The following is an 8,603-nucleotide window of genomic DNA, read 5'->3' on the forward strand; positions in this document are numbered from 1 at the left end:
TCATGGTATTTTTCATGTTAAATGAATGTCAAATGCTTCCAGGGAATGTTTCCGATGGCCATTGGGGTCAGAAAGGAATTTTTTCCCCTCTTGAGGCTAGGGCTGCCATCCGGCCGGTATTTTACCGGCCTAGCCAGTACAACACCTGCCAAGGTCTGGCCAGTATTACAAATTTACCGGCAATGTAGTTGCCAGTAAATTAGTAATACCCTTAATAAAAGCCCTTGGCCCTCCGCTAAAAATGTATCTTTTCTCCGCCTCCTGGCCATTGTGTGATGTGGCTCCACCCCCTTTTACATCACAGCCTGCCTCTTTTACATCATGCCCTGCCCCTTTTACATCACAGCCCGTCCCTTTTGTTCTCACCCCCACCACCGGCTGGTAGAAATTTTATGAAAAAGGTGGCAACTCTACTTGAGGCATAATTGGCACTGGCTTCAGGCTGGGTTTTTGCCTTCTTCTGGATCAAACAATGGATATATGATAATGTATTTTAAGTTTTATTTGTCACTTAGGTTGACTGATACAGATGTTACTATTGCTTGTGCTAGGTGACAGCCTTCTTGGATTTCCTATCATCATCAAGACTCAGATGCAGGGCTGCTGAACTTCTCTCATGGTGGGAAATGCAGCTCCTGCTGGTGGGAGATTTGGGGGCCATCCTCTCTGTAGGTAGAGGCAGCCTAATACTCAGTGGTGGATATAATGCCATAGTGCTGAACTCAAGTCTTCACTGAGGAATGGCAGAGCATGGTAGCAATCTTTTATGGAATTCTGGCTTAAGAATATTGCCTTGGGGTGAGACTGGCCTATTTATTTGATAAAATGTCAATAAATGCTGAGGCCATTTTACATGATGTCTGGCTCCTGGTGTTTCATTAAGGTATATAACAGTGGGGTTCAGTGGGATGGCTATAAGCGAAGGGTCAGTTGAGGAGTCCACTTGTCATAGATCACATGCCTGTATAATGTTTGGGAGGCCTGCATTATTGGAAATACATTGAAACAGATCTGAAAGGCACATATATAAATGTATTGCTGGCTACAGCCTTCTTTTTGAGAAGGGGGGGGGGCACCTGAACACACATACTGTAGGCGTTTATACTGGATTGTTAAACTGATATGGGCACATTTACAAAGCTCGAGTGAAGGATTCGAAGTAAAAAAACTTAGAATTTCAATGTTTTTTTTTGGTTACTTCGACCATCGAATAGGCTACTTCGACCTTCGACTACGACTTCAAATCGAACGATTCAAACTAAAAATAGTTCGACTATTCGACCATTCGATAGTCGAAGTACTGTCTCTTTAAAAAAACTTCGACTACCTACTCCGGCACTTTAAAGCTACCGAGCTCCAATGTTAGCCTATGGGGACCTTCCCCATAAGCTTTCTAAGCTTTTTTTGACCTAACTGTATTACCAGTACCAGATTTGGTTCACAAGTTACACATCTAAGGATCCCACTAATGTTTGTTTTGTTTGCTTTTTACATATTAAAGTGTCCTTACTGCTTTAATTCAAGATGATCTTTTAACAATACTGTAATTGCACAATTGTCTCTTTCAAATCAAACTTGGAAGCCCTTGCAAATGTATCACATTTTTGATACTTTCGTTTACGAAAGTTTTTGTACAGTGAACAATCCGTAAGGTATCTATTCGTATCATCCAAGTCCATGTACATACTGCCCTTGGAATGCTTCTGCCTAACACCAAGTATATCCATGAGTATGATGGTGTTTTATAAACGCTATTGTATCTTCTCTTAAGGAAGAGAATTTAATAAAGAATGGATTAGTAAGAGCTTCAAATCCTGCAGCGATATCCAGCATCACTGTACAAGTAGCTATTTAAAATGTTTGCTGTCATTTTTTTTTGCTGTTGTCCCAACAACAAATTATCTGCAGTGGGACATAAGATTTGTTTCGTGCATGACAAGGGACACCACTGTGTCTCAAAAATGTTTTAACTTTCAAAAAGATGCACAATATGTTGATACAGAAGCAAAGCAAGCAAAGACCTGGTAGAACTCAATTTTGCACTATTGGCTAAGTTAGAGCCATGAAGATAATTTCCAGTGCTCAAAAAAACCTCATCGCTGAGCATTTTAGAGTCATTATAAGAATATGTTCCATCCGTTGGAGACACTTTTTGAATATTGAGATGGTTTGAAGGACGCAGCATTTCTGAACCTTGTTGTGCTTAACTCTGTTAATTTTGGAAGAATAACCTGCAGTAAAGTAAAGTACTGTATGTAAACAGACATTTGACTTCACAGGCTTATGGCACGCCTTTATATTGTTTTAGCTCACAGGTGCCGTTTATCAGTATTATCCATTGTCACCTGATGATGGATTGTGTGTAGTTCTAGGTTTTGATAATTTATATGTATGTTCTGCACTTTGGCTGTAGTCTAGCTCCATAAAGGTCACAATTCCCTGCCACAACGGTCTACAGTTAAACAGCAGTAACCGTTACACTCCATCTCTTTATATAGTGGTGTATATGTAGACAAAGATGATGACCAGTAGATTCAAGATTGCCCCAATGATACCCAACATGGCCAGAACACGTTCCTCACGGTCTTCCTTGGATTCTACTTGATTCTCAGGATTCAATGCCTCTCGCCGGCCACTTGGTGTCATTTTCAGTCTAATTTGCTGCACACTTATTTTGAAGAATACCTGCCGTTATAAAGAGATAATAACAAAGAGAGATCAGAAGTCAAAAGTAGAGCAGCCTTTGTAACCCAATGACGTTACAACAAGAATTGGAGGGCTGTTTAAAAGGTTAATTTTGGTAATATTGTAACATCTGCAAAGAGACACACTGGAATGCAGTAACCATCAGCAGATGTTAGGACATGTGTGCCAGAAGGTTGCTTCAATTTTAATTTCCTGATTTTTTAAATATAATTATTCTATGCAATGACAGCAGACAATAGACACATTTGAAAATGAATGTGATGTACAGAAAGGGAAAAAGATGCAGGTGAAGAGATTTTGACTAAAGCAAAAAGTTAAGGTGTTTCTGGTGTACATGATACATCATCCAGTGGCCTGCAGATCTATTATAAAAGATAACAATAAACATTCATCTTCACTATAGAGGCTGAGCCTTACTTCTAGCAGTGCATATGGCTAGAGAAGAAATCTGAGATTTCATAGCAAGCTGGTGGATGAGATTAGTCTGCTATTACTTCTCAAGTTCAGTGCCTGAAATACACCATTTTACTAGGTAATAGAAATTCAAGGGGCAGAAAAAAACTTCAATTTTTACCAGAGCATGCAATATATGTCTGACTAATAGTAATGGTAGCTGGCATAACAGACAGTTACAGCTGGATAGTGATGGGTGGATTTTTTTCACCAGCTATGGATTCATGGCGAAATTTCACATTTCGCCATCTGCGAAACGACGGCAAAATTTGATGCCCCTTGACTTTAATGCATTCAAAAAATTGTGGAGCATGTCAAAAATAATTTGCTCATCACTGCAGCTGGAAACCTATCAGAACCACTCTAAGATGTGCTACATATAGTGACACAGTGCTGGTGCCCCTTCAGCAGTTTGTAAGAGTGTGAACAGGTGAACCAATGTGGGTAGTTTCAGTCTGGGTCTGAGATGTGAATAGTATAGGGATTTAGGGTGTGAACAATAGAGGTGTTACAAGTGTGCTTAAACAATGCAGGGGCCAGTTAAATCTTACGCATGGTAAGCAGACACAGCAGGCAGACTTTCATGTGGGGGGGTCACACAAGGGGAGGTCAGTTGGACAGCCCTGGTCTAGATCAATATGGCATCTTGAGCTTTTTTTTATTAGAAACAGAGTGTATTTGACTCCCACTCCCACTGCTAATATAATATAGGAGATGAGGAACTGTAAATGGAAAAATGTACTTCCTGCATTAGTATCGATTATTGTCAGCTTTGGCTTGCTTCCCTGTCAGAATCCATCATTTGAGACCTAAGGAGACACTTCAATATATAAACCATTTTACCTTTGGCTGGAAATAACCAGTACGTGCCCTCAGTCCCCATGATACACATTTTAAAGCATGTTGTCAGCTGAGAATGAAGATAAGTCTGATGTACATCCTCAGGGCTGTTTTAACGTGTGAAAAATAGGATAAACTTATGGCGTGAAGGCTGTTGGTAAAGGGTGGTTGTAAATAAGTGGTGGGAGTTGTAGTTAAAAAACACTTCGAGGATCGCAATTCAGACTGATATGATATGCGTAATGTTTCATCTCAGAATGGGCCCCAGCCTTCCTTCATTGCTACAAGCACCTCTTCTATAATGTCTGCCTGCCCTTTCCAGTACATTTTTTTTACTTTTAACTATATTACACATTAGCATTTATGAAACAGGTCCTTGTGGATTAGACTATATTGATCAACTTGGAAGTAGAGGTCAATAAACATCAATCTTAAGCATGCCGGAGCCCTCTAGTGACCAAACAGAGGTGTAACCATATATACTTAAATAATTCTCCAAAGCATGCTTACAAGTCAAAAAATATAGTTTATCACATCAAAGTATTAAAAAACATTAGAAAATCCCACAAGTGCTAGGTAAGCATGAAACACGTTAGGCGCTTTAAGGGGATTTTCTAATGTTTTTTAATACTTTGATGTAATAAACTATATTTTTTGACTTGTAAGCATGCTTTGGAGAATTATTTAAGTATTCCTTGTGGATTAGAAGTGTGTAAAACAAGAAGAGTATTACTCATTCACTCCCAAATGGACATTGATCTGACTGTTTCTACATTTAGTTTAAAGCTTTACTTGTGTCTAATAGTGGTAAGTCTAAAGTAAACGGGCTTGCTGGGTTTTCTCTGACACTTTTGATGATGCTGCAAGTGGCCCTATACACACTATACACCTGGGAAGGAAAATGGAAAATGACATTTGGTACCTTTTAACAGAAAATATATTCTTCCTTGACTCCTTTATAAGGGTTTAGGACTGGTGTTAAAATAGGCAGCATTCATTTTAAATGTCAGTGGTTCACTTCAGTGACAAGAAGTGTTTTTTAATAATGTGTTCAACCAATGTAAGTAGTAGATGAAGTTTGAAAGCTGATTTCCCAAGAGTCTTGTATTATATGGCTGAGGTAGGCCAATTGCTAAAGTCTCATCACCCTCAGAAACCTAATAGCAGTTACGGATATATATAATTGCCTTTAAGCAGAGAAAGGATTGTAATATTTATTCTGATAATAATAAATAGGCCTTTTGAACTTACTGTATATAAAATCATCAGTTTTCAATAAACTGGTTATTTGCCTAAAATGATCAGTAATGTATAAAAAGAAAAAAACATAAACAAGCAATCAATGGCCACATACCATGTGATGTGTCAGGTTCTGAGAAAATATTTCATTCTGGCAGCTGGTATCCTCTTCGGCATGGTTTCCTCTTATCTCTTCCTTTTTAAATAAGATTTGGGCAGTGTAATTCTTAATTCACCAAATCCTCTTCTTTTGTTCAAGACTCCTTGCAGAAACATGCACAGATAATCTTTTAATACTGATCAAAATCTCAGAGAATCTGATGAGGAAGAAAAGTGAGGAGGGGGTTTAGAACACCACTATGTTTCTTCAGATGCGTCCTTACAACAGTTTGTGCTGAATACTATTAGAAAGGTGTTCTTTACATTTTCTTCCAGATAAGTTGCTGAAAATGGCTTGCGTCCATGTATATAGAGGAGTAGGCTTCTCCAGCTCCTACAATGTTTAACTGCTCACTCACATGGCTTGTTATTCCTTGAGAAGATACTCAAGCTTGAAGAGAAACTGCTTGTGAAGGAAGGTATTCAGATCTATTTAGTGGCAGTGGGTGTATGTAAAATAGGATTTATGAGGACTTGGAGATATAACTTTTCCCAAAGTTGGATGCATTGCCAGCCATTAGCTGTAGAAAAGTGAATAAGTTAATTTAAAATAATTTGGACTATGAAGCCTTTGAAAGCTCTTTAGATTAAATTTAATACCTGTGAAATTATCTTCAGTTACTTTGTTAGTGTACAACTGGAACTACATGTTTTGATTATCCTTTTTATAGGCAAAAACTGTTCAGCTGTGACATTGCAGTTGTCCATAGTGAAAAGTAATAGAAGACAATTTGACATACTGCATAATTTCGACTTTTATGTAGACCTGGGCATTTGATCAGAAAGCTGCGACTAGGCCGGACTGCTTCTGATTCATTTGAATAGAAAGAATCATGGGTAGCTCAGAACCTGTAACTAACCCCCAAACTTGGACCTTGGTAAATGGGAAGCAATCTGGGGCAAACTGTGGAATTGAGATTGTTGCCATATTAGCTCTTGATTTGATGTGTGTGTTTGTTTTTTTCTATGAAACACACAGCAAAAGAACAGGGCTATCCGGCACTCAGAGGAATCCACAGGGCCAATAGTATAAGTTAAAAAGTTATATCTTTATTGGTCATACATAGGCCCTACGCGTTTCGTACCAGCAAGGTACTTAATCATGGGCTTGCTGGTATGAAACTCGTAGGGCCTATGGAGATGGATTTATAATCATAATTTTGACCAATAAAGATTTAACTTTTTAACGTATACTATTGGCCCTGTGGATTCCTCTGAGTGTTGGATTGCCCTGTTGTTTGCTGTGTGTTTCAGATTGACGCTCCCTGAAGCTGGGGGTCTGGGGCTGGTCCACCTGGACCACATGATCAACTTGGTGAGCTACTGTAATTATACTTTTATTATGGATCATCATTTTCCTTTCTTTGTAATTTGTTTTTTCTTCAACAAGAATAATTCAGACAGAACTATATAATAACTAAGACTAGTATTTAACTTATACTATATATATATATATATATATATATATATATATATATATATATATATATATATATATATATAGTGATAGAATGCTGATGCACACCAGGATTTTCTTTTCAAAGTTACTTTATTTAATAAAATTAAATTTAATTTTGATTAAATAAAGTAACTTTGAAAAGAAAATCCTGGTGTGCATCAGCATTCTATCACTATATAAGCTACTCTGTCTTTGCACCCCGGTGAAGTTTTTTCTAAGTGTGTGCTCAAGCCTTCTCATATATATATATATATATATATATATATATATTTATAGTATATATAAATATATACTATCAATTATAGTCATCAAGAGGGTACAGTGGGTTGAACTACACCAAGCCTAGTTATTCCTGGAGTTCTGAATAGCACAGTAACCCAAGTTATCTTAACACAAGTGGATTTCTCATGGTCCTGCCTGTGACAGGTAGTATCAATTCTTACACAAGGAGATTTTATTACATCTATACTCACTGTGCAAGTATGGCCAGATTACTAGTATTTATCTGTATTTAGCTGGGGAAGTGATATAATTGCTAGTAGATATATGGAAATTAATAACATATTTATAAATGAGAAATTGTAAAAAAAAATATTTGAAAACAAGCACAGATACACACATACAAAAGCATAATTGAAAACAGGTACAACTAAAAAAAACAATACATGTAAAGAACAGCTTATAAACAAGAGCACTGTTTGTTTGCATACACATACTGTACTGTTACTAAGGGAATAATAGATAATTGTCACAGCACACAGATTGACTCATAACGGATTTAAACAAATAAGACAATTTACAAATGATTCTACACACTATTATGACTTAGTTACTAAATATTTATGCTTACCAAATGCTATAGCAGAATTGTTGCACCACCAGTTATAACATCAGCAGACTTTGCTAGAATTGGAAAGCTCCTTGTGAGAACATTTATGGTATGTGTGAAAATCCGTGTGCAGTCTTTTGTCTGCTTGCTTATAATATAAAGTGCATCTTTGCCCTCTTCTGCAACATCCATGTAGGGGTCTGAAACATCTCGCAAACGTTACATATCAGCAGAGTATTCCTTGTTGGTCATGCAAGGTTGTGCAAATTGTGTCACTTAAAGATGCATGTTTCTAAGCATAGGAAGAAGCTTTTTGGTCAGGCCATTCAATCCAGCACCTTGGTTTTCAAAACAGTTCCTTACTCAGTACAGTTACACAGGTGGTCAGATATTCCTCAGAGGTCCTCCTCCTCCAGAATGGTAGTTTTCTTGGGAAGAACGAATTAAAAATTCCAGGGTATGATAAGCACAAAGCTAATCTGTTTCTCTGCTAACATTAGGGACCCTCTCTTATTTAGCTTTCCCACACTCTTTCTCTTTAGCATATCTCATCCATCTATGATTCTCTTCAGCATCTGCTGTTACCCCCTCTCTACCATCTTTCTTTTTCATCCTGCCTCTACAAGTTCCTTTCTATTCTCATCAGCCCAGATCCAAAATTATTCAACTCCCACTACACTCTCATATACACCATATTGTCTTCACCCTTAATATACCCTCCTTTAAGCTTTTAATATATCTCCTTTCTAGCTCACATGCTGCCTACCCCTTTCTCCCTTCTCCAAAATCTCCTTTTTCTTCTTCTCATCATATCTCTCTTTCTGTCTTTCGCTCTTGTTCCTAGCAACCTGTTTTCTTGCCGTACCCCTCCTCTCTTCTAATAGCTTCATCCCTCCCCTCGCTGTCTTTATCTCCCAA

The 8,603-nt window shown here is 37.7% G+C and overlaps 1 long non-coding RNA gene across 1 annotated transcript; it reads right to left on the bottom strand.

Annotated features, from left to right (window-relative positions):
- Positions 1–1,761: 1,761 nt before the first annotated feature.
- LOC121397786 lies at positions 1,762–7,913 on the bottom strand. The gene is made up of 3 exons (XR_005963920.1): positions 7,707–7,913; positions 5,354–5,555; positions 1,762–2,685 (listed from the first exon to the last, which is right to left on the bottom strand). It is a non-coding gene; the product is annotated as an uncharacterized LOC121397786 (long non-coding RNA).
- Between the last annotated feature and the right edge of the window lie 690 nt (positions 7,914–8,603).

Source organism: Xenopus laevis, chromosome 8S (assembly GCF_017654675.1).
Source record: "Xenopus laevis strain J_2021 chromosome 8S, Xenopus_laevis_v10.1, whole genome shotgun sequence".
NCBI classification, from domain to species: domain Eukaryota; kingdom Metazoa; phylum Chordata; class Amphibia; order Anura; family Pipidae; genus Xenopus; species Xenopus laevis.